The sequence below is a fragment of the Macaca thibetana genome, chromosome 1 (assembly GCF_024542745.1).
Source record: "Macaca thibetana thibetana isolate TM-01 chromosome 1, ASM2454274v1, whole genome shotgun sequence".
Taxonomy (NCBI): domain Eukaryota; kingdom Metazoa; phylum Chordata; class Mammalia; order Primates; family Cercopithecidae; genus Macaca; species Macaca thibetana.
Window position 1 is genome coordinate 59457975 of NC_065578.1, and position 27250 is coordinate 59485224.

Consider the following 27250-nt stretch of genomic DNA (forward strand, 5'->3'; position numbering starts at 1 on the left):
TGGCAAAAGAAAATGAGAGAGATGCAAAAGTGGAAACTCCTGATAAAATCATCAGATCTCATGAGACTTGTTTACTACCACGAGAACAGTATGGGGGGCAGCTTTTGGCCTGTTACAGGGCTTTGGTGGAAACTAAATGTTTGACTATGGGTCATCAAGTCACCTGTGACTGAACTGCATATAATGAACTGGGTGCTTTCTGACCCATCTAGCCATAAAGTGGGTCATGCACAGCAGCATTCCCTCATCAAATGGAAGTGGTATATACGTGATCAGGCTCAAGCAGGTCCTGAAGGCACAAGTAATTTACATGAGGAAGTGGCTCAAATGCCCATGGTCTCCACTCCTGCCACCTTGCCTTCTCTTCCTAAGCCTACACAGATGGCCTCATGGGGAGTTCCCTTTTATCAGTTGACAGAGGAATAGAAGACTAGGGCCTGGTTCACAGGTGGTTCTGCACAATATGTAGGCACCACCAGAAGTGGACAGCTGCAGCACTACAGCTTCTTTCTAGAACATCCCTGAAAGACAACAGTGAGGGGAAATCTTCCCAGTGGGTAGAACTTAAAGTAGTGTATCTGATTGTATACTTTGCGTGAAAGGAGAAAGGGCCAGATGTGCAATTATATACTGATTCATGGGCTGTAGCCAGTGGTGTGGCTGGTCAGGGACTTGGAAGAAGCATGATTGGCAAATTGGTGACAAAGAAATTTGGGGAAGAGATACGTCGATGAACCTCTCTGAGTGGTCGAAAACTGTGAAGATATTTGTATCCCATGTGAGTGCTCACCAACGGGTGACCTCAGCAGAGGAGGATTTTAATAATCAAATGGATAGAATGGCCTGTTATGTGGACACCACTCAGCCTCTTTTCCCAGCCACCCTGTCATTGCCCAATGGGCCCATGAAAAAAGTGCTCATGGTGGCAGGGATGGAGGTTATGCATGGGCTCAGCAACATGGACTTCCACTCACCAAGGCTGGCCTGGCTATGGCCACTGCTGAGTGCCCAATTTGCCAGCAGCAGGGACCAACATTGAGCTCTTGATATGGCACCATTCTTTGGGGTGATCAGCCAGCTACCTAGTGGCAGTTTGATTATACTGGACCTCTTCCATCATGGAAAGGGAAGAGGTTTGTCCTCACTGGAATAGACACTTACTCAGGATATGGGTTTTCCTATCCTGCACGCAATGCTTCTGCCAAGACTACCATCTGTGGACTCATGGAATGCCTTATCCACTGTCATGGTGTTCCACACAACATGGCCTCTGACCAAGGCACTCACTTTACAGCTAAAGAAGCGTGGCAGTGGGCTCATGCTCATGGAGTTTACTGGTGTTACCATGTTCCCCATCATCCTGAAGCAGCTGGATTGATAGAACGGTGGAATGGCCTTTTGAAGTCACAATTACAATGCCAACTTGGTGACAATACTTTGCAGGGCTGGGGCAAAGTTCTCCAGGAGGCCATGTATGCTCTTAATCAGCATCCAATATATGACACTGTTTCTCCCATAGCCAGGATTCACAGGTCCAGGAATCAAGGGATAGAAGTGGAAGTGGATCACCCCCAGTGATGCACTAGCAAAATGTTTGCTTTCTGTTCTTGGGACATTACATTCTGCCAGCCTAGAGGTCTTAGTTTTGGAGGGAGGAACACTGCCACTAGGAGACACAACAACTGTTCCATTAACCTGGAAGTTTAGATTGCCACCTGGACACTTTGGGCTCCTCCTGTCTTTAAGTCAACAGGCTAAGAAGGGAGTTACACTGTTGTCTGGGGTATTGACCCAGACTCTCAAGATGAAGTCAGTCTACGACTACATAATGGAGGTAAAAAAGAGCATGCATGGAATACAGGAGACCCATTGTTGTGTCTCTTAGTATTACCATGTCCTGTGATTAAGGTCAATGGGAAACTACAGCAGCCCAATACAGGCAGGACTACAAATAACCCAGACCCTTCAGGAATGAAGGTTTGGGTCTCTCCACCAAGAAAAAAGCTATGACCTGCTAAGGTGTTTGCTGAGGCAAAGGGAATACAGAATGGGTAGTACAAGAAGGTATTCATCAATACCAGCTATGGCCACGTGACCAGCTGCAGAAACGAGGACTGTAGTTGTCATTAGTATTTCCCCCTTTTGTTATACATGTTTGTGCATGTGTACACTTGTACTAAGAAAATATCTTCATTTTATTTCCTTTTTCTTTATCATGTGATATAAGATTTATTGACTTCACATCAGCATTTAAGCATTGTTAACTTTATGTAATAGTGTTTGGGTTGGTGCGCTTCTGGTTGTATGAAGAAGAGTTGTATTATGTTAGGCATAATTATGACCTGATTATTGTCTTTACTTGAAGATTATGTATGATCTCAGGAGATGTGTATGAGTTCAAGTTGACAAGGGGTGGACTTGTGATGCTTAATACTGGGTGTCAACTTGATTGGATTGAAGAATACAAAGTATTGATCCTAGGTGTGTCTGTGAGGGTGTTGCCAAAGGAGATTAATATTTGAGTCAGTGGGCTGGGAAAGGCAGACCCACCTTTACATTGGGTGGGCACAATCTAATCAGCTGCCATCATGGCTAGAATATAAGCAGGCAAAAAAATGTAAAAAGAGAAACTGGCCTGGCTTCCCAGCCTGCATCTTTCTCCTGTGCTGGATGCTTCCTGCCCTTGAACATCGGACTCCAAGTTCTCCAGTTTTGGAACGTAGACTGGCTCTCCTTGCTCCTCATCCTGCAGATGGCCTTGTGATCATGTGAGACAGTACTTTAATAAACTCATATATATATATATATATATATATATGTATGTATATTCACATACATGTATATTCCATTAGTTCTGTACCTCTAGAGAACCTGACTAATACAACAACTGAGTATATTAAGGTGGGGAACAGGGTGGGAAGGGGGTAATTCTGGCTTAACGCAGAAAATCAAGAACTCTCTTTCAACATGTTAGGTTGGAGATGTCTATTAACCATCCCAGGGAGGCTTCAAGTAGGAAGTTAGGTATGTAAGTCCAGAATTCAGTTATGACTAGAGTCAAAAATTCAGTAGGTATCATGTGTTTAAAGTGATGAAACTTGATGAAACCTAGAAAGTTAATGCAGGTAGAGAAGAGAAATCCTGGAAAGATGGACTAATCCCTAGGAAATTTCAATAATTTATTAGCGAAGATGTTATTCAGCCCCAAATAATTAAACTTATCTTTTAGTGGGTCATTTTTTAGTAGCATAATAGGAATCTCAAAAGGTATAAGACAAAGGCCTTGCCCTCAAGGAAGAGAGATTGGTGTATTTTTAAGAACACTGCCAATGAACACTAGACCTAGCCTACCTCCTACTAGTGTGTGATCTTTAACAAATTACCTGATGGTTTTGAGTTTCAACATTTTTATTGTATAAGTGGCATACTAAGTACCTATATCATAGCAGTTTTAAGAGACAATTAAATTAGATACTCTGTATATGATATTGTAGAAATTCCAACTTCTTTCTCTTCAAAGAATGTTTATTGGGGGGAACTGTTCCCCCCCACATCTTCCATCTAGTCTAGACTGTAAGCTGCATGAGGGCAGAAAACACTTTTATCTTATATCTGTTATATAGAAAATAATGCCTAGCATTGTAGGTTCTCAACAATTAGATGTAGAATAAATTAAGTGGGAAACCAGTAGGTACATTTGGGTAGAATTTAGGTGCCTGGATACTTAGATGATTCAAAGTAAATGCTGTCCCTTTACCTCACAGAGTTTACACACAACCTAGGCATTTCAATACAATGATAGAAAGAAAAGACAACCAAGATGGAAGACTTATTCCCCAGTTAAAAACACAGAACTTCGTTTCCATCATTTTTTTTTTTTTTTTTTTTTTTTTTTTGAGACAGAGTCTCGCTCTGTCGCCCAGGCTGGAGTGCAGTGGCCGGATCTCAGCTCACTGCAAGCTCCGCCTCCCGGGTTCACGCCATTCTCCTGCCTCAGCCTCTGGAGTAGCTGGGACTACAGGCACCCACCACCTCGCCCGGCTAGTTTTTTTGTATTTTTTTAGTAGAGACGGGGTTTCACCGTGTTAGCCAGGATGGTCTTGATCTCCTGACCTCGTGATCCGCCCGTCTCGGCCTCCCAAAGTGCTGGGATTACAGGTTTGAGCCACCGCGCCCGGCCGTTTCCATCATTATACTTGTGTATAATTTAAATATGCTGGATTGCCTTTAGTTCATTTAAAGCAAAGTAATGCATATAAATGAAACATATCTTATTAAATAAATATTGTAGAAATTTATTGAAGTTTTCTTTCAAATTCAGTGGTGATGTGTATACCGTACACAACATGCAATGAAAGTTCTGAAAGATCTGCTTTACACGTCAGTGGTGCCCAAGTCTCAGAGTCCAAGGCAGTGGCTCATCATTTACTCTCCTCCTTGTGCTCTTCTCAAGCCTGACGCTCTCTTCTCTGGAAAGATGACATCCTGGCATCTCCATATCTTTTGTTTGTTCAAATGCATATTGATTTACTTTCTCTCAGTTTCATTGAGTGCCCTCCCCTCATATCACCCCTTCCCCACTCCAACTCTATTCCTCATTATGACTGGGGGCTTTCTTTCTTAGGAGTCAGAGTAGGAGAGGGCAGGGGTATTCCAATAGCTTGGGAATTTTTTATCATTCTTATATGTTAAAAAATTGATCATAGCAAGAAACTCATGCTTGAGGGTCTGAATGAAACCTAGGACAGGGTGATGATCTCTGAGGAGAATTTAGCAGGGCAGAGGGTGTCTGAATGGCCTTCTCTTGCTGACTAGCCTTCTCACTCATGGTCTTCTCATGTTTGCTCTCATTCTCTCACCTGTATTCGTTTTCCAGAGCTGGTGTAACAAGATACCACAGACTGTGTGACTTCAACAACAAAAATGTATTTCCTTACAATTCTAGAGCTAGGTGTTTGAGATCAATATGTCATCAGGGTAGGATTTTTTCTGAGGCCTCCCTCCTCAGTTGCAAGGGGCTGTCTTCTCACTGTCTTCACATGGTCTTTTATCTGCACTAGCATCTTTGGTGTCTCTTTGTGTTCAAATTTCTCTTCCTATAAGGACACAAGTCAGATTGAATTAGGGCCCACCCATATGGCCTTATTTAACCTTAATTACATCTTTTAAGTCACTGCCTCCAGAAACAGTCACCCTCTGAAGTATTGAGGGTTAGGACTTCAACATATAAATTTGGGAAGAAGCACAATTAGGCTCAGAACACCTGTGTAGGAGACTTTTTCCACAACTGTCTCTTGCTCTTCCATCTTTGGGACAATTTGAGAGGCCTCAAGGACACAGTGAGTACAGTGCAGAATCTGAACTAGCCAGTTCATAATGTGACTACCAATTGGGAACTGTGGTGGAATGAGCATGGCCTCTGCCCTACACTGCTCTGAGATTGACTCTAAACTGAGACACTTACTAGCTGAGTGAAGGACAAAATAGGCAAGTCACTTAATTTCTCTAATGGAAAATATCCATACATTTAAGATGAAGGTATCTTCTTTCATAGACATATTACGAGTATTAAATAAAATATTTTGTATATATATAATAGATGTATAATATCTATTATATCATATATATATATTTTACATTCCTGGAACCTAGTGAATATTAAATAAACATTACAGTCTTGCCTTCCATTTCTTATTTTAAATGGCAGCCTCTTGTGAGAAGAATAAGATAGTAACAAGTTCATAGGATAGTATTGGAATTGTTATTAGGTATATATAATTAGTGCTCAGTAAATGACAGCTTTTATCATTTTAAGTCACTCTCTGCAAGTGGGACACATTTCCCAGAATGTCCAAACCAACATATTTTTTAAGGGAAGTTAGGCCTTTCTAGATATAAAGAGTATGACCAGGGCTGAGCATGGTGTTGAAGAAACCAGCTTGTTGCAGTAAACAGCCGGCACATATTGATGCATTACTGAGATATTGTTAATCTGTTTAAATTCTAATGCCGTTTAAACATTTTTCATAAATAGCCATAGTTGTTTTATGAGGTATGTTGGGCTTGTAAATCGCAATTTTATTGTTATTTTGAGGAAACAGAAGCACAAAATAAAAAAATGTAAAGTCTTATGGCTTGATGGTACAGAGCTTATTTGCCCTCTACTTTCTCTTTAGGACTCTTACAGTAACAACATTGGTAACAATGATGATTATAACAACAAAAATAATCAGATTATGTAACTTTTTAGTGATGACAAAATTTTCCCATCTGTAAATTGATCTGTTGGTCACAAAAACCACTGAGGTTAATCCTGGCAGGGATTATTAATTACACTGAGCTTGTAGATGAGGAAAACCAAACTTTAAGAGTCTAAATGGCCTCTCCAAGGTGAGATAGCTAATACATGTGCATAGTTGTAGTCCACTCTAAATAAGATTGTTGAATAAATACAGGAGTGGACAAGTCACATAAAACACAAGTCTTTACTCAGTTTTATTATTTCCCCTTGTGCTACAGCAGGGGCAGCTTCTTGTGGAAACCACTGGAGAAGACAAATCATAGCTTACTATTGAGGCAGGGACCATTCTCCTTCAACTTCCAACTTTGCCTTCAATTATTTTAACGAATCAATTTGCAGGTCAGCTTACCTTAGAAGCATCCTTAAGCATTTGACATATTTTTGTACCATCTATATTTGAAAGCACATGTATTTATTTCACTTGAAATTACTAAAGCATGGAAAAGAGCACACCCTCTGATGTCATTTATTATTGGGAATAAAACTGACTCTACCACTTATTAGCTCTTATTAGGCCTCAAATTTCCCAACTGTAAAGTAAGAGAACAATAGTCTCTACCTTACTGGGCAACTGTGAGAGTTAAATGAGATAGTCCCTGTGGGAAACTTAGTAAACTCTTCCGAATAATGTGCATTATTAGTAGTAATTATGTAATGTTTAACATAAGCAAAAGGCCGAGAAGTAAACTGTGATAAATGCCCCCATGAAAAGAGACTTGGTACATGCCAAGCCCTTCACAATGTGAATAATGATGATGATAGTGACAGTGGGGATTACCGTGGAGAGGATGATGAGGATGGTAATGATGATTTGTGCCTGTGATGGGCATGGTCAGGGCTTTGAAAAGAGCCTTAACTATACTTCTTATCAACTGTAAGCTGTGGAATGTATCCTTCTTATTTACAACAAATGAATGAATGAATGGAGAAAAAAGAGCTTCTAAATCTCCTAGCACCTATTTCTGAAACAATTCTTTTTTATGCCTAGACATCAGGAATCTCTATTTCTTTCAAGAGACTGACAAAATGTCTTCTGTTGAATTGGTAAAATCTCCAAATCAAGCAGCCAGGATTTTTTTTTGAAAAGTTCCTAGGAAGAATTTAGGTCAGCATAATCTAAAGCAATATTTTCAGGCTGACAAATTGGTGTCTTTGTGTTCTTTGGCTGTACTTAATGTCAAATTTAAGAACAGTGTCCAAATGAAGGTGGTAACAATCTGCCCATGTCAAGTTTGGTGCTTGGCTTGGTTCTGTATCATATTTAGAGTCACATTGGCCCAGGAAGAAATCCTCAAACATTTATTGACCAGAATAGGAAAGGACTGGAAACCAGAATCCATAAAGAATGGTGAGAGAAATTGAATTGTTTTACCTGTTAAAAAAAGGGAGAGGTTAAAAAAAGAGTAACTATCTCTTTTTACATTTTTAGAAGAGTGTCACATGGAGAAAGAAGGAAACTGAATCTCTGTGTCTCCAGAAGGCAGTTCTAGGACCAGTGCATGGGAATTTCAGGGAGCAGATATGATGGGTTCATGATAAGGAAAATCTTGCTAAGTGAGCTGTTCGATGCTGCTTTTAAAGGTAGGAAGAGGGCTATGCTTTATATTCAATGTGCTCTTCATAGTTTTTGCCTTTTCCAGCTTGTTTCTCTAAACAGTTACAATTAATGTTACAATCAGAGAAGAAAACCAATACATACTATAACATAAAGGGAAGAGAAAACTAACATTTATTGAAGATATATTATTTGCCCAGTGTTTGACATACATTAGTGGATAAACCAGTAATAAAGTTGGTTGGGTATACACACGAAATTTTTTTTTGTAATCACTACCACCAGATATGTCATAGTAAATCCTTTCATTATCATATTGTATTAACTTCTGAAGTGAGTGCTATGACTTCATAATTATTTTAAATTATTAAAAATTCAGTCTGGTACAGAGTTAACCCCCAAACTGACTAGTCACCCTCTTCCTTCTCCCAGTTCAAGCTTGACCCATGGCTCCAGAGAATTGCAGGTGTGTGTATGTGGGGGATGGTTCTTCTTCCTCTCCTTCTTGTTCTACCTCCTCAGGTGGAAAGGGTTATGGGAAATAGGGAAAAACATTTACATTTAACTGGGTCTGCAGTTGTATCTTCTCCTGGATGTTTCCGCTCCTCCTCAGGCTAACATAAATTATTCTGTGTGGCAGGTTTCTACCCAAAGCTGCTTTTGTAGGGGTCATGTATGAGTTCTTGCACAGTTTCATAATTGGAATATTCCATTCTTACTCAATTTTACCCCCACAAAATATACATACAGCAATACCATCAGCAATATGCTTCAGCCTCTTGCAGTCATGGTCCCCATGCCTGTGTGGAGTTGTTCTCTTGGGTGACACTGGCAAGGTAATTCAATCCAAGTCCCCTTTCCTGGGGGATATTCATTCACAGGAAACTAACCCATTCTTACCACATCAAGTGGTGGATATGAACCTGTTTGAAATTTCCACTTTCTACTCCACTTTCTCCTTATAATCCTCTTTTATCTTGCTCAAAGAGACAGTGGGCAAATGAATCTTCTGCATTAGCAGTTGTCTCACTAGGGAATGCGATGCAAGTCTCTCCTTCTTGAAGGTGCTCCCATTCTTTAGCATTGATTCTCCTGGAGCCACTCATTGCCTCTGGAATGAGGAGGAAAAATGAGCAGCCCTCCCCACACTAGGTCAACTCATCATGACTTATCATGTTTGCTTTTCCACTTTATCATTTTCCTTCTTACATTCTGGGGGTGTGGGGGGTGGTAGCTAGTTGACCATCAGTGGTAGTAGAATTGTTTGCCTACTTCTTCCTCAGCTCTAAGAGAGGCTCAGTTGTGGGTAGCCCTTTGGTTTCTCTTGCTCTATAATGTTGGAAATTTAATGCTTATTTACTTCTGTTTGATGGCCACTTTCCAGTCTGTGGACAAGAAGAAAAATCCCACTTACTGTCCATGGTACATCCATGGTCCCATTTAATCCTCATGAAAAAATTATGAAGAAATATTGTTACTATTAGACAAGGATATTGAGACTCCAAAGGGCTAGGAAAGTACCTAATGCCACTGACACTAAGGGAAAAAGCAAGAGGTGAACCCAGGAGTAGCTGACTTCAAAGGTTATTCTTTATCCACCATACCGGAAGTGGCCACCTATGTAGCAGAGTTTAAAAACATGGCCTTGGTTAAAAGCCCAGTTTTCACCATGGCAAGTCATCTTCTTTGAGACTTAGGTTTCTCTTGTTCAAAATGGGGGATCAGTATGGTGTCTACCCTCAGAGGGCCTTGGGAGGATTAAATATGATAATAAATCTCAAGTGCTTAGCTTGAAGCCTACACTTTATAAGTGCTCAATTAATGTTAGTGATTCTGTCATGCGAAGGGGTCCTACATGCATACTCCCTTTGTATAAAACTAAAATGGGATTTATAGAGAATAAAACTTCCAAGTGGAAAGGAAGCACACACAGGCCTTGGGTTCTTTTTCCATAGAGAGTTGACTCAGGCAGACAGCACTATTGGGGACACCACAAAACGTGTTCCAATAGATAGGAACCCTGCCCCCATAAAACTGTTTCTGTACAGAGGGAGGAGGAAGAGGGGTCATCTCAATGACTTCCTGCTTATAAAGTGAGGACTTTCCAAGTTTAACCTCTGGTATCAGACTGTTTTTGTAGAGCTCAGGAATGTTGCGATGGTTCTTGCAAAGCTTGAGAATAAGGAAATGAGCTTCTGCAGCCATCCTAGATTTGTGTTTCCTTGGGGATTATTGCGATTGTTGCAGTTCTGTTTAAAATAGTAATGATCCATGTGGCAATGGCGATAATAATAAACACAAAGTATTATACTCAGAGCTACTCACAGATAATGAGCTCCCTGCCCCTGGAAAAGGTCTATCTCAAGGCTAGATGGCCATCTTTCAGCCATCTTAGAAAGGATTCCAGCACTGGGTTAAAGGTTGAAGAGATGACCTGTAGATTTCAATTCAAATTTGAATTTCTCTCAGTCTGTGAGTGACTTGAATTGGTTACATGGATCCAAGCTGCACTTCTTGGCTTTAACTACTCCATACTATTCCAGCACTGGGTTAAAGGTTGAAGAGAAGAGCTATAGGTTTCAATTTAACTCTGAATTTCTCTCAGTCTATGAGTGACTTGAATTAGTTACATGGATCCAAGCCTTCCTTCTTGGCTTAAACTACTGTATGCTATTTCCGTTTTGAGCCAGCTAAGTACCCCTACCCACAAGGGTCTCCAGCCCACCTGCACCACTGAATGGTAATGTTGACAAAGAAGAAAACCCCAGCTCATTCTTTGAGCCAAACATACCACATTTGTTTTTCCCTTCCACAAATATGCAGACAGTTTATTTAGAGAGCCCAATGGCTTAGATCTTGTTATATATTATTCCTAGTGGATATGTTTGCTCACATCCATTTGACTTCACTGCTGAAGAGCTGTGAGATTATTGCCTCCATTTTTCCGAATCATATTTAACATAGCTGCAAGCCAGGGTTTCGGTAGTGTGGTATAATCTCATCAGAATGATCAATCCCTTCTGTTCCAGAACCAATGGGCATTCAGCCTTGCCTAAGAGAAATGCTGGCTGGAAGCCTTTGGATTCCCATATCACTATTTGTTACCAAGAAAAGAAAAAATAAACACTGCTAGTCCAGACTCATACAGCCTTCATTTCCTTGGATGTACAAAGACTTTTCAGGTTGGTTTAGCATAAACTTCTGGATGAACCACTGCATCTGTGAAAGTTAATGTCCTTTACTTTAGCCCAGATGAATAAATCCATCTTTTTATTGGAACCATGAAGACTTTCCATTTTTTGAACATTTAAAGTTCCTTTTTTTATGTATTGGGAGAATTTTTCAGCCAAGACCGCCTGATTTTTGAAACAGAGTTTTTGGGTGTTCACAGTTAAATGGAAAAGACAAAAAGAAAAATTTAAAATAATCAAGAGAAACCAAAAAAAAAAAAAGAAAGAAAAAAGAAAAAGCCAATTAACCACACTAAAGAGCATTTAAATCTATTCCTTTATGCACTAAATTTCCTGACATATAGACAAAGCCAAGAAGTTGAAAGTTTGGTTTATTTTTTCTTTTTTAAATACTACTTTCTTTCCATTTATTTTTATATTGGTAGATGATGTGAGACTCATTACATTTTATAGGCCTGAACAAAATCTTACAATTTCTTGCTAATATTATGCAATGACATAATGCCATTTGTAGAGGTGTCGCATAAAGCAATTGACTTTTACTGGCTTCTTATGGCAGGGCTTGCCATTTTATATTCTGTTTTATGTAAGCGTTTTCCAAATTTATCGACCTCACAGGATTTCTCAAGTTGCTTAATTATGGTAGGAAGAAGATATCTCTGTGGCCTGACACAAGAGGCTATTAAAGTCCCCTTTAAAAAGGGAATCCAAGAAGTGGGGACGTAAATGCAGCTAACATTTAATGCATGCCTATTATGGGCTGGATGCTGGGAGGTAGGGATAAAAATACCTGGCACTGCCTTGAAAATATATTTATTTTTCTAATTTCACAGATGAGCAAACTGAGGGTCATTTGCTATGTCCAGCATCACAGTAGGTACTAAGTAAATGGAGGCACCAAGATATCCACGCAGGTTGGACTTCAAGTCCATGCTATCGAATCACAAAGGACAGCAATGCTCATATCACGATGGATCAGCCTCTCAGAGGAAAACTCTGAAAGTAGGTAAATTCTTTACCCAGTGGATGAAGGCTCAGGAGGACCTCACCAGTGGATTAAGAAATTGAGTCTGTCTTTTTCTTTTTACCTAGTGTTGCAGCCTTCATATCTGGATCAAGCACTAATTCTTTTACTTTTTTTTTTTTTTTTAGACAGGGTCTGGCTCAGTAGCCCATGCTGGAGTGCAGTGGTGAGATCTTGGCTCACTGCAACCTCTGCCTCTCAGGCTCAAGACATCTTCCCACTTCAACCTCCCCAGTAGCTGGGACTATAGGCATGTGCCACCACACCTGGCTAATTTTTGTATTTTTAGTAGAGACAGCGTCTCACTTTATTGCCCAAGCTGTTCTCAAACTCTTGAGCTCAAGCGATCCCCCTGCCTTGGCCCCCCAAAGTGCTGGGATTACAGCTGTGAGCCGCCACGTCTGGCCCCAAGCAGTAATTCTTAAGTAAGAGAGAGAGGTGCACCAGGGATGCTGGTAGGAAAAGGAATTCAAGTTCTGCTAATAATATAATATTAATGCTCTCACAGATCTAAGAGAGTTCCTAATCAACATTTTATTTTCATACTGGGGGTATTCGAGGCCCTGAAAGGGAAAATGAAAAGCTATTTGAAATCTTGGCCAATAAGTTTTCAATGATCCATTCTCATCAATCAGAACCAGTGCTTGGCCACTACAGAAAAAGTACATATAGTTACAAATTGATGGTCAAGTTGCCAACTGCCTTTTACGGGGAAGAACTAATATGGTACTTCTGTCTCTGAGCTCACCATACTGGCTGCTGGCACCATTTAGCTCCTGAGTGTTATGGTTCTACCTGACTAGTAATTTCACTGTTTTCTGAGCATTTTCCCTCATCCTCCAGTCTCTCATGGAATAATTTTCCTTCCTTCCAGTCCAAAATGAAGCAAAAATTAAGCCTCAAAGGAACTGTTTACCTCCGTGAGACAGTGTAGTGAATTCTTATAATTTTCAGTTGCCTCAGCATCCATTTTGAATACAGGTTTAAGTTTCTCACACCAAGAGCAGCATTCAGTTACCCTTGATACAGTTTCAAGTTCCACATGACACACAAATGGCTCAGGCCAGTGGCCAGAGATAAAACTTAGTGGCATCCCTCCTTCCTAGCAGGCTAGACCCCTCTCTTTCTGCACCTCCTGTAAATAGACTTTTAGGCATTTGCCTGAGCACTCAAAGTGACCTACACCCTATTTGCTTATATATACTGCTAGTTGTCATGTGTTGTCTCTTTCTCTTCCTGAATTTTCATTTCTGCCTCCCATGACCCATGACCTGGGGACAGAAGACTGCCCTGCGAACTCACTGAGAACTCCCTGCCCAGAATCTGTAAGTAAAAATCTTTGAGCTTGTTTTCTATTGGTGGTGGTGGTACATTGAAGTTGTGTCTTCCACCTGAAGAACGAGGAATTGTCCTAGGCTAGATTTTACCCAAGATATTGGGGAGAACACAAGATCAGGCCCCCAGCACCACAGCGATGGTCAGGCAGGCATAAACTGGACACAGGTCAGACAAGAGCCACAAGGGCATCTACCGACATAAACAAGTGTCCTGCGTGAGAGACCCCTGGATCACAGGTTGGACAACTAGGTATTAGGCCACCCACCAGGCAAAAGAAGTATCCTATGAAAGGAATGCTGTGAATACCCATGTGCAGCCTTCCTTTATTTCCCAGTAGGGTAGGGTTGCTAGCTAGCTGCTCCAGTACTAAAACCTCAGTGTAGCTGCGGGCTCTCAAAATAGGGAGGAAGATTCTAAAATTCTCAGATGCATACTTGTCACAATATAATCTCAGAGTCCTTGAGATTAGACCATTCTGAGATTGGGGGAAGGAAAAAGAAAAGATGGAAAAGTGATTTCAATAAGACAACGTAGGAGGGACTGGATAGGATTCCTTTAATTGGGAAGCAGAAAAAGCAACTTTCATTAGGAGCCAGGGAGCAAATGGTAGAAACACAGGACAAGCTACAATACAGAAAAAACACAGAACCAGCTTGAGTGTGGACACCAAATGAGATGAATAACCTGCCCATTGGCATTACTGGGCATGGTTAGCACCAGTCAACATGAATTGATGGGACAGAGAGAGGGATGTTGTTCACCTTGATGGAGAAAGGGTCATGAAGGAAAAACCTGGCAATGTGGAAGCAAACAACCGATTGCAATTCCCCTGAGAGTGGTGCATGAGTGACATACCAACACCATCCCATGTAAAATGGGATGCTTTCTTTTTCTCCTTCTTTTCTATTGTGAGTGGGAGAGCTGTGTCATCCCCTGTATATCTCCGGCCAGCCGTTAAAGTTTCTCATGTATAGCAGGCACTTGAAAAAATTTGTTCAATGACCAAGTCAATATATGAAGTAATTTGTCCAAATTAACACAGTGAGTTTATAATCTGACTAGGACCAAAAGCCAGGGCCTCAATCTAAGTCCAATAGTTCTTCCAAATGTTTTCTGTCTTAACATAGCCACAGAAAAATGGATGAATAAAACAATTAAAGGACAGAACCTCTCTGATGGGAGGAGGGGTTACATAGAGTACAGTTTTAAATGCACATTTTTATTCCGAGTACTGATTCTGCCCAAGTAACAATGCCATTCCTCTCAGTCAGTAACTGTGGCTTCCAGGAAGTATAACTACTTGAGCACAGGACATTATTATTCAATTTACATCGACCAAGCAGAGACTGCCTGATGACATTGAAGATAGACAGTATTTGTGGCTTTGAGACTAATGGTTTGAGTTTTTCTCCTAGTTTAGGATTGTATCCTTATGAGCATGTCAGAGCTGTGGTCAAATCTAAGTGGCTCCAATATCAGCCAGTAGAAGTAAGTTTTCCTTGAGTATTACAACAATGCCAGCCGACCACTGTGTTTGATTCCTAAAAATGAAAGAAATATTGGATCCCATCTAGTCTAGCGGTTTTCAACTGAAGGTGATTTTTGTCTTCCAGAAGCCACTTGTCTATCTCTGATGACATTTTTGATTGATAATTAGCTTGTCTTATTGTGAACTGGTACAACAAATTACCATAGACTGGATGGTTTAAACAATAAGAATGTATTTCTCACAGTTCTGGAGGCTTTAAAATCCAAGATCAGGCTGCCAGCATGGTTGGGTTCTGGGGAGGCCCTTCTTCCTAGTTTGCAGATTGCCATCTTCTTGCTGTGTCTTCACAAGGCAGAGAAAGAGAGAAAGGAAGCAAGGCACTAAACTCATTATGAGGGTTGTACCTCATGACCTAATCCTCTCCCAAAAGCCTCGTCTCCAAACACCATCACATTAGGGATTAGGGTTTCAACATATGAATTTAGGGGAACACAGACATTCAGTCTGTAACACAGAGCACTATGTGCTCCTGGCATATAGTGAGTAGTGACCAGGGCTGCTGCTAAGTATCCCCCCATACACAGAACATCCTCCTGCTATAGAGAATTATCTGTCCCAAAATGTCAATAGTACTGCTGTCAAAAAGAACCTCAAATTCAGTTCATGTTTTTCCCAAAGTAGAATTCGTCTGCAGTGACCTTGATATGGAATTTTCCAGCTTCTGGTTGAATATGTCCAGAGATTTAGTACTAGCTCACTCTTTTACTACTGAACAAATGCTAGCTTAGTTGCTTGTTTTTGGTGTCCCAGAATGCTGAATGCATATTGTCACATTGTTTCATAATTATTTGATTTTTGTGTCTCATCTATTACAGGATGAGCTCCTTGAAAAGCTAATCCTATTTCATACCCATCTTTGCATTCTTAGCTTCTGCATAATGCTTCGTACCGAAAATGTTACTTAAAAACAATTCAGTGAATAAACAAGTGAAAGATGAGAAGTCTTACATTTTAAGTTACATCCTATCTTTGAACTGGAAATATCATGCTTAGGTTCTACCCAGTGAAAGTTTTCTCTTGGAATGGAGATGGAAGAGACAGAGCACGTGTTGCACAACTCTATCTTGCCCTTTGCCTCAAGGCTGTCCTTGTGAGTTTGGGAACTATACATATTCTTAGTTTGCACTTTTCTTTCATTGGAAGTAAAACTTTCCATAAAAGTGCCAACACTGGGGGCAAATGGAAAGTATTTTATCATCAACAAATTTAATTTGCTGAGTGCTTTGCATTAAAATCATTGAAGTGAGTTGGGCTGGCCAATTCCCAAACTCTATTGCCAAACCGAGAGGCACTTTCTCATCCTTGCTTTAAATGGCCATGAGCCATTGGATCACTGAACTTGGACCAATATTGGAAGGAAGAAGAGAGCATGGAAACCAATTTTCCCATGGGGTTGAAAAGGCCAGAGTGACTGACCATACTTTTCCAACTCTAGTTTAAAGTCTGTAAATAATAATGTTAACTCACATTTGTAAAGATCTTACATAAGCCTTATACATCTGTCCCACCTTTTTTAAAGAAAATGTGGAAATAAACAATTTCTTCTATTAAAGCACTAATATATTGTGGCACAGAATGCAACACTGGTATGATATTTTAAGATAAAATTATCTTCAAAGAAACTCTGCATTCATGATGGGGTGCTTAGAACTATATTTCTGGACCATTCTCTCACTTACGTTTGTAAGTGAAGTTAATGGAAAATTTGACATGATCTAGCACACATTTTCTCTTTTAATTTCACAGTTCATCTTTTTCCTCTTCCTGGAATTGTCTTTTACCCTCTTTCATTCATTCTTCAAACACACTCTTATTCTCCAAAGCTCAACTTAAATGTTACTTTCTCTTTGAAGATTTCTTTGATTCCCCAAGCACTGACTCCTTTTTCCAGGTTTCACCTGCTTGTATTCAACCACTTCTCAAACTATGTTGTAATAGGCTGCTTAAATATCCTTCTTTCCTGATAGACAGGGATCTCCTAAAGGAAGTGGGTATATTTTATCTTCTATTTCCTTCATGGCATAATTTCCAGAGAAACAACCTGCAACAACTTAAAATTATAATTTGGCCATAGTGAGAAATTTCTTTCTAAATATTCCCAAGACACTCTGATCATATTTATTTCCTGATTTGTTCCTTTGATTAATTAATTTTTATTTGATCAATCTGTATTTACTGAGGTTCTAGTGTTAACTAGGCCCTGTGGATGGTTATACAAATAATAAAGTACTGAAATATATAAAGCACCTACCCTGTGCCAAATGCCATGCTAGCATTTAATAAATGTCTTCTTATTTAATTCCTACCACACCATGAGAAGTATTATTGTTACTAGTTTGCAGATAAGGAAACTAATGTCTGTATATTTAAGTCACTTGCTCAGGGTCACACAGATGATATTTATATTTTATGGAAGTTTTAATTTAACTGAGACAATATAACATGCACACACGCGACACACAAACACATACTTTTCTGGCAAAGAGTTATTTTTTATGTGCCAAAGCTGAAGCATAGAAAAATGAACAGAAGTTTAGGGTGGTAACCCAATAGCTGCATGACTATCATGGTCTGTAACATAAGAGCTGCATGACTAAATACTGGATAAAATCTGGTTTTCTTTCTACATCCATTCTCCATCAGAATACTTTCATCCCTGTGCCTCCCCATGGGTCCCGTGAGGCCGGTCTCCAAGCACTGCATCTCTCAGGCTATCCTGCTCTCTGTTTTCTGTTGGGTTTGGGGAATAGGAAGCATCAGAGAAAGGTAAAGAATTCAAGGTATTCCTTCACCTTCCCCTAACTGCTTACAAACTACTGGGCCAGGCCTTAAGAGCCCTCTGCTCTTGGGAGCTGGGTGGGAGAGTGTGGCTCTCTTATAAGCATAACTTTTACCAAGTTCTCATAATAGCTTTCTCCCCTTGTCCTTTCAGGCATGAGGGTGTTAATGCTTCTTCTATAGAAACCTTCAGGAGCTTTCCTATCCCTGCTCACAACTCTACATAGAGTACCTTCATTCAACTGTCTTCACATAGCCCATTGAGTGTGCCATCTACGTTGAGACAGAGACTGACACACCCTTGTCTGAGCCTCAATAGTCTCATCTCTTAAATGGGTATAGTAACATGTAATTCAGAGAAATTTTGTGAAGATAAACAATATATGTTAAAAGTACTTCAAAAACTTTAAATTGCCAACATTTGTAATCATAAACTTATTTTTCAGTTCTATAGAATTCATACTTTCATTTATCAAATATCTACTGAGGACCAATTATGAATAAGACCCTATGCTAAATGCTGAGGAACTCTGTTGAGCAGAGATTTAATTAGAGGGAAAGAGACTCATTTAGAGTAAGTGAGGGAGGAGGGAACTCAATCAAAATAAAGGTATAACCAGGTCCTTAAAGAATAGTATATTTTATAGGTGAAACTGGGGAAGGGGGGAAAAGCATACTAGGGCAAGGGAATTGTGTGAGGGGCTGTTCAGAGGTAGGGGAGAGAAAGGCATATTTGTCATGAGTGAGTAAACCATTTTCATGGGCGATAAGGCTGGGAATGCAGTGATTTTCAAGGTCTTTGTAAAGAGTAATTGCATCCTCTAGGAAGAATAAAAGGAAAATGAATTCCAATATATCTTAATATCTTTTTCCCACTGTGGCATTTGTCCTGTGAAAAGCTCTGCATTGAAAAATAAGTGATCTGGTGGGATTTGGATGTCTTTACAGTATGGTTCAATTGATTGTACTAATGGATTTTGCAGCAGATTGGATATTAAAATGGTCAAGAAAGGATTTGATTGAAAATCACCAGTTTAGACCAACTGATACCTTTGTCAACAAACATTCATTGAACTTCTACTATGTAATATGCTCTTGGGCCCCAAGGAGGTTAAAAAATAAACAAACAAATAAACAAAACCCAAAACTAAAAAACAAACAAACAAAACAAAAAAACAAAAAAACAGAAAAACCAACAGTGCATCAAAGTTCATCAACATGGGGTCCTCCACATGCTCTTTCTTCTGCCATTCCCTGACATGTGCTGTTAGAATCAAGCACAGGGCATGAAACATATTTGGTAGATACATGATAGAAGTATTGTGTAGGCAAACAATAGAAACATATTTGGTCTACACACAATAGAAGTATGTAATTTTTCCCTTTTGATCTAATACATAAATGAATGTCTCACTTAAGATGTAATCTAGAGGTTACCCAGTAGAACTTTTCTGTGATAAAAAACGTTCCACTTAGGTGCTGTGCAACAAGGGAGTAACTGGCTACATAGGGCTACTGAGAAATTGAAAGAATGCAATTGAGGACTGAATTTTAAATTCTACTGAATATTTAAAACAAATTTAAATTTAAACAGCTGCATTTTATTAGTGGCTGCTGTATTGAACAGTACAAGTCTAGAGAGAAGTATTTTACCAATAGCAAATAAAATTCTTTCTCACTGTCTTCATAACACTCCACAGTTGCTGAAGTTCTTTTCCATCCAGCCTAATTGCTATGTTTGAGCTATAATTTGGAGCGAGGTTCTAGGACATCTCCAATCACTCCTATCATGTTGTTCCACATTTAAAGTTCTGTTTAATCCATCTTTACTTACCTCTGTCCTGAAATGGTGAAATGGGGGTAGCAAAAGATGATTTCCTAGCTGTAATCATTGTGATTTATTGCATGTATTTACACCTGCTGGGTCTTAAAATAGCACTGCCTTAATTTAGCAGCCCCTGTAGTCATTCTAACTAATCATGAAAAGGCTTGGTTAGCCTTTAGGCGTGCTCAGACATAGTTGCTGGGTGAGTAGGCAAATGAACAATCTACTAAGAACTTCTACTACTCAGCAGATAGGATGGGTAAGCACAAAGTACTTATTGTGACATTATTACTGAAAAATCATGTGCATATATGCAAGGAAGAAAATACAGACATTCAAAATATAAAATTTCTATATAAAATATTGGGTAAAAATAAGCCTTTTCAAAGTAAGCATCCTAACATTATGCAACCTCAAACTGCCCATTATTGACACATCTCAGGGTCAGAACCTATATTACATTGAAGCAAGCCTGGAGAAATCTAGGGAAAAGATATTATGTATCCAGTTTTTCTAGCCATATTAAACTATTTTGTGGTACTCTGCATATTCCACATTTTTCCATGTGACTACTTCTGTGCAATTTCTGCTTCTCTAGGCGGGGATACCCCTCGTCTCCTTGGTTGACTAGACTTCAGTTTGGGTTGTGCTTCAAGAACCAGCACAAATGGCACCTCCTTTATTCAGGTATTTACCTGAATTCCCACAGATAGAGTGAAATTTGCACATACCTGAATCAGAACAAATGGATTTCTGTAGATATTCCTTGGATTTGTTATGGATTTATGCTTGTGCATCATGAGCCTGTTGAAGGTAGGGGCTGTGTTCTGTTAATCTTTTTATTCCCAGTACTTATCAAAGAGCTAAGTAATGATTCAGTCAAAGTTCATGGTCAGAATAGATTGCAAGTTAGTTGTTGTTTCTATGTATTTATACAGTAATGAGTGATTGAAGTAATCCAGAAGAGATAGTCCCCAAATGTTTGGGTCATACACTAGAATATATTTTATGATTTAAAAATTTTTGCCTTTTAAAATGTATTTTGTTGGATATAATATTAAAATTTCTTCATTGGCAAGTAATAATACCTTGAGTCTCAAAGCTTTGAGCTCCAACTAATTTGATTAACCAGAAATACAGCTTTATTACTTACCCTTCTACAACTACCTGCCATAGATCCTTACATTCAATTGTTCTGGCTAGGTATTGCAGAGGAGACACGATTTTCCATATAAAAAATCTACACTAAAATGTAAATTCCCTAAGAACAGATATTCTCTTTTTTGAGTTTTGATTGCTGACAAAAATCCATGGTCTAGAACAGTACTTCGTACCTTTAAATCACTCAAAACATAGCTTATATTAAAATTAATTAATAAATATAATCAAAGCTTTCTGTATCTTTAAAACCTTTCATTCCACCATCCTCTACAGTCACCTTACCGTTTTTGGAATGGAAAGCCAGCTCTTCCATTATCATGCTTCCACTAACAAATTGCTGCCTATGCCATGGTCTGGGCCCTTCCTGACCTCCTCTAGACAATGGCACCCCATCTCTCTCAGACCAGTGTTCATCCTATTGCTTACTTCTCCCCTGCATCTACCTCTGGGATTCCTTCACTGGGTCAGCTCTTTCCATTTGACAAGGCCAGCTCTTCCAGTGGGGGCTTCTAAAACAGAGCTGATGTGCCCCTGTGACACCGTTTTCCTCTTCAAGTGAGTCTTCTTCCCAGAATACACAGGTGACTCAAGTTAAGGGTGGTAAGGGAAGCTGTAGATGTGAGCATGCTCAAATGGAATCTGCTGGTGTAAGTGAAACCACAGCTGTCTCCAACAGTCAGTCTCCTTCTGCCAGGCTACTTCTCTTAGTGTAATTTTTCTCTCAGGAAACTTAATTTATTCTCCATCAGTTCAGCTGTCTTCACAAAGCTCCAGTTTAGTGTACACTATGGGTCTGGATTTAGGCTGTCTTTCATGAGGCTCCGGGGCCACATGCAAATCAAAACATGTGTTCGGATATCTGTTTGTGTTCTTCCCGAGTTTGGCCTTCTCAGAGAATTCAGGTTTCCCAAGGGTGGCTCATGGAGTACAAGCATGTAGAGAGGTGAAATTGAATGCCTTTGTAGGTGCTTAGTAAGAAAACCCATTATGTGGGCTGAGTTCAGAATTGGAGTGGTATAGGACCCATTACATTCCCCATTATAGTTTGTCATGAACCAAAGACCAGGAGTTAGAAGACACGGTTACTGGATAGAAGCTTTCTACGATAGTGATTCACAAATTTTGTGGGCTATTAGAGTCACTTCGGAGTCTTCAAAATACAAACACATTTCTGGGATGTACCCAGGGTCTCTTCATAGTTATGGAGTTTTATAGGTATCCTCCCGTCCCCTGTGCTTTGGGAGCCTGGTCACAGAATGCCTCTAGAGTGGTGCCTCTTAACTCATACATATGGAACACATAGAAAACAATAATGCTTAATGTTTACATAGCACACTGGAATGAAGGAACACAGTAGGCCGCCCTGAAGCAACCACCTTCAGGAGTGGCCTTCAGTCACTCCAGAATCAATATGGCTTCCCAGCTTGCTGAGAGGTTTAGTCAAAAATGACACTGCATAGGCCCAGTAGGGAAACTTTGATTTAAGGAAAGTGTCACCTAACTCAACCCCCCAGCTATTAAATATCAGATCTGAATAAGGCCGCATTAGCTTCTTAGATCTGTATTCCCTGAATATTTCCTTAAAGAGAATGGAAGACTGTTGGAAAATAATGGGTGGAAGGTCACTCCAAAGTAAAATGTTTTCCATGGATACATCCACAAAAAGATAATTTTCATGAAGATAAATATAATTGGAACTTATGTGATAACACCTTATTTTAATAAGTTTTACTCAAAAATCTTCAAGTTCAAACTCCTTACCTTGGTATTCAAAGTTCTCCATGTTGGTCACTATTTTTCTAAGTGTATCTCTTTCTTTTCCTTTTTAAATACCCTAAACTTCAGCTAAAAGAGCTTTCATGTATTTACCAATGGAATTTTTGTAGTTTTCAACATATGTTTTGTTTTATGCCCAAACTTATTTCACTTCCTACATTGCTTATCCTTCAAATCCATTGTTCTCATTGAGAATTTTCTGATCTCTCCAGCCAGAAATCATCTCTCTGTCTTTTGAACTATTATAATCTCTTTTCTGGGCCTTTATTCTACTTAGCACATACTATGTTATATTATAGTTATTTGTACATGATCTGATCAGTCAGAATCAAACAGGCTTAGGTTTAAATTTAGTATTTTCCACTTTTTAAATGGATGACCTTGTAAATTTCCTGAACTGTAATTTCTTACTCTTACATATATTAAGTCTAAAAATATCTGCCATGCTGTAAACCATTGGCGAAATGGCCTCAATTTTCAAACCTGTATCTTTGCCCTTTGCACTGTGACTTTGGAGCTCATTTATCAATAGAGGGAGTCTGTTTCCCTACTCCCTGAATTTAAGCTGGTCTTGAGATTTGCTTTAGCCAAGAGAATATGACAGATGTGAAAGTGTTCCAGTTCTGAACACAGGCCCCTAGAGCAAAGAGACCTTGTGGACTCCCATTTGCTCTCGTAGAATCCTGCTCAACTGTCATGTGAGCAAGCCAAGCCTACCTTCCTAAAGCGTGAGAAACCACATGGAGCAGAGATGAACTGTCTCAATTGAGGATATTGTAGATCAGCTGGATCCCAGCGAATTCACCAGCAGATGTATGAGGGAACATAGCTGAAATGAGGAGGATCATCCACTATATATATATGTATGTATGAATATACATATATATGTATATATATTCTTATGCAAGCTAAAGTTTGGGAACCACCAACTAAAACAACCATATGTATGTATGTATGTATATACATATACCTAGATGCATACATACAAAGTCCAATACATATATTGGACTTACAAAGTATGCAAACTTGCATACATACTAAAGTCCAATATATATATTGGACTTTCAGTCCTCTCTCTCTATACACACACACACCCCCCACACAGACAAACACATATGTAAATACTTACATACATATGGTTTTTTTAAATTGGTGGTTTCCAAACTTTAGCTTGCATCAGAATCACTTTGGGTGTTTGATACAATAGACCAATGAGCTCCTAGAGTGTCTGATTTATATGTCTTGCATGGAAGTTCCTAAATTTGCACTTCCAATAAGTTCCCACATGATGCTGATGCAGGTGGTTTGGGTACCACATTTTGAGAATGACTGTTTTAAGCTGCTAGGTTTTGAAGTAGTTTGTTAATACAGCAAAAGCTACCTGATAAATAGGGATATTGTGAAGCTTAGTAATTACAAATTTAAATTTGTAATTTAGTAGACACTCAATAAGTCTCATTATTGTTATCTGTTTTATCTCCTCAAGTAGCCTATAAGTTCCTCGCAGAAAGGACTATTATACAGGTGAGTGCATCCTACTGTTATTATCAGTTTGCAGTACTTTGCATGTTGCACACATAGCTTTCAGTCCGTTATATACCATAAACAGCAAGCAGGTGTCATGTGCAATTGCTGTGTTCTTTATCACTGTTATGTCCGCACTCATAATTTGGAGACATTTCCTAAAGATAATTTAAAACTATTTGATCAATTGCAAAATGCTTTCTTGCATCTATGTGTTTATGAACTTCTGTTAAAAAGAAGTCACAGAGGGTCAACGTTTTATAAAGCAGCGGTTGAAGATGTGTAGTGCTACAGTAGCTTAAGGAGTTGAAGATTCGGGCAAGAAAGTAGCCAAGTAATCACCTAGGAAAAGAAATATAACTAAGGAGAGAATTAATAAACTGAGAAGAAATGGAAAGATTAATGAATTGGCAGTCTCTATAAGGTCTAACGACAGTTGTAGTGGTTATAAAAGTGTAAGAAAATATAAAAGGAGTGAGGTATTGTCAGAATGTAAACTGAGAATTTAAAATTTTGAGGGTGAACTTATTGAATGATGCCTAGGAATACGTGTTTTTAAAAGATTAAATGATTCTGCTGTGCAACAAGTTTGGTAATGAATATCCGGCAATATTATGCTCTTTACTGTCGTCAGAATTCATGAAGACAAGCAGATGATATCTACTTCTGCAAGGGCTGAAGAACTTATGCTGAGAACTTTACCCATTACATCATTCAATGTTTCTTACAAAATCTCATGTAAAGAGCTTCTTCCCAATGTGGTGACAGAAAAAAAGGACATATTGGTCTTTCCTGAAGAATTGCTATATTTTTTTTTCTTTGTGATATTGAAGTTTATAAAATTCACCATTGTTACCTCTTCCTCCTGGCTGCCAAGAAGCCAAGAGCTAATCCTGAAGCTAAGCCATTTCTAGATTGCGTTAAGTGCTCTCAAAGTCCCTTGTGAATACCTCTATATTACCATTTACATATTATATTTAAGTTATTCATTTACTGTATTTTTCATCATTTTACTGTAAGTTCCTAAAAGCAGAAACCATATCTTTTATATCAGTTCATCTACAGTAACTATCCTGGTGCCTTGTATGCTGTAGGTTCTAGGAAAATTTTTGCTAAATTATAAACCAAATGGTGGCAATTATAAACCTGATGGTCACTAGGTTTTCTGTTCCCTTCTTTCGTGAGTTTTAATTTTATATTTTCATTTATTGATCTTATTGTACATGAGTCAATGTTAGGTATTAGAAGAAAATTCTCTTCTCTCCATTCTTTGTTATTTTCTTTCAGGTGGAGATAGCCCAGTTAGTCTTATACTCTGGCTTCTCTCTGTCCATTTACTCAGTATATCCCAAGGGAGAGTGAGTGACTTATTTGATTGGTATATCTGAGAATAAACCAGACATGCTGAGCCCAAATCCTTCATTTTTCTATTTTCACCTTTTAGGTCAGTTAGCTCTGGGTTTCTTTGATGAATTCCCTTTTATTCTTCTATTCACATAGATCTAGTTTGGCCTCAGAAACCTCAACGCCCTTTGTAAATACATGTCTCACTTTTTCATTTCCCAGTATTTTAGTTTATCCACTGTTATTTCCATAACAAGAAGATGTTTGCTGAATCCTCCGTTTTCTCTTCACCTACAAAACATCCTTCAATTACCTAATCTGCTGCTATAGCTCTTGCACTGTTTTTGAGCCAGCCTATTTCCCAATAATTAAACATCACAAATATGCTTCTTCTATGAATTTTTTGTTTTGGATTTGTGGTAATTTTTCCTGCTTTCTCCACACAAGCAGAACTTGCATCTCTAAATTGATAGTAGCTCATATTTCTTCTATATTGCTCATTAATTTATTGTTGAAATATAATAAAATCTATTTTATTTCAAAGGAAGAAGCTGCACTGCACTGGATCTGCAATATTCATAAGCATAATTGGCAGGTGTTACAATGTAAAGCCTCAAAGATAATGTAAAATTAGACAAGACATGCAACTCCAGACTAGCCTTGGCTTGGTTCCAAGTGAAGGTCAATATTTATTATCTGAAGGCCTAAAATATCTTAGAATGGTATGCAAACCTAGTTTACAAACATGTTACATAGTATGAAACTAATCATTCTTCCAATGTTTGAATGTAGTGTGCAAAAGACCTATTAAATAAAAGGCAGCAAGAAAAATAAGTGAAAATAGTCTGAATCAAAGATATCATGATCCCAGACTCAACCCAGTGGTCTTTTGGGAGTTCTCTAAACAGTATTTTCCTTTATATTAATAGCTCAAGTTCTTAAACAATTAGTCAGCAGATAGGGGCTAAAACGTATTGGCTCCTTTCTTTACTTTAATAAGACTAAGTTAGAGGATCTAGTTTATACATGGAACAGTAAACCTCCAATATTGATCCAGATCACACAGATTAACCCACCTAGTTACAGTCATAGCCAAAAGTCTACAGATCTTCCCTAATGGGGCAGTCTCCCATTAAAATATGGCATATCAGAGCAGGGCAGAATGTAGGCCTTCTGGAAGATACGTGCCCCAAGAAGAAAAATGGAGGAGCTGCACTGAGCATGACTAGTTCATGCTTCCAAATTTACTTGGTATAAATGCATATATGTCACTCTGTTTTCCCTGCACTGGAGTTTGTAGAAAGAGAGAGAGAGTTCAAAAGCATTAGAGGAATTGAGTCCACATTACTGAGGTCACTCAATAAGCTTAATACAATAAATTTGAATGAATAAAAAGAAGAAAAAAATAATTGAGAAGATTCCACTGGAAAAATGTATATTCAGGTAGAAAAATTGTTGTAGAATTGCTAGGTATCACTCTTAAAATATTGTTTTAAGCACCAAAATTAAAAAAAAGTATTATCTTTAGGGGTTGTGGCTAAATTTACTTTTTAACACCTCTACTAAGGTTAGGCTATTGCCTGAGAGTAGCTGAACAGTAGCAGTATGGTCAATATGCACCCACACCAAGTAGTGCTCACACGATTATAAATTTAGAATTGTACAGTGAAGTATCACGGTATTACAAGAATAATGACAATAGGAGTTCACATTTAAGAGCCCCCTTCCTGTGTGCCACAAATGTGCTAAGTGATTACATATTACCATATTTGATTGTCAAAATATTTCTGTGAGTTAGATATCAATATTCCTATCTAAAGTTAGGGTAAACAAGGCTAAGCAACATACCACAGCTCATAAAGCTGAAAGTAGCAAAAGTCAGTA

The 27250-nt window shown here is 38.8% G+C and overlaps 2 protein-coding genes across 2 annotated transcripts in view; both read right to left on the minus strand.

Moving 5' to 3' along the window:
- LOC126962825 (mitochondrial import receptor subunit TOM22 homolog) overlaps positions 1–12371 on the minus strand; it is a 448771-nt gene extending 436400 nt beyond the window's left edge. The window contains exon 1 of the mRNA XM_050804365.1: positions 12338–12371. The gene's annotated coding sequence lies outside the window, so the exon portion shown is untranslated. The remainder of the gene's footprint in view (positions 1–12337) is intronic.
- Positions 1–27250, minus strand: part of C1H1orf87 (chromosome 1 C1orf87 homolog) — a 1078851-nt gene that overhangs the window by 262690 nt on the left and 788911 nt on the right. The gene's annotated exons all lie outside the window — the stretch shown is intronic.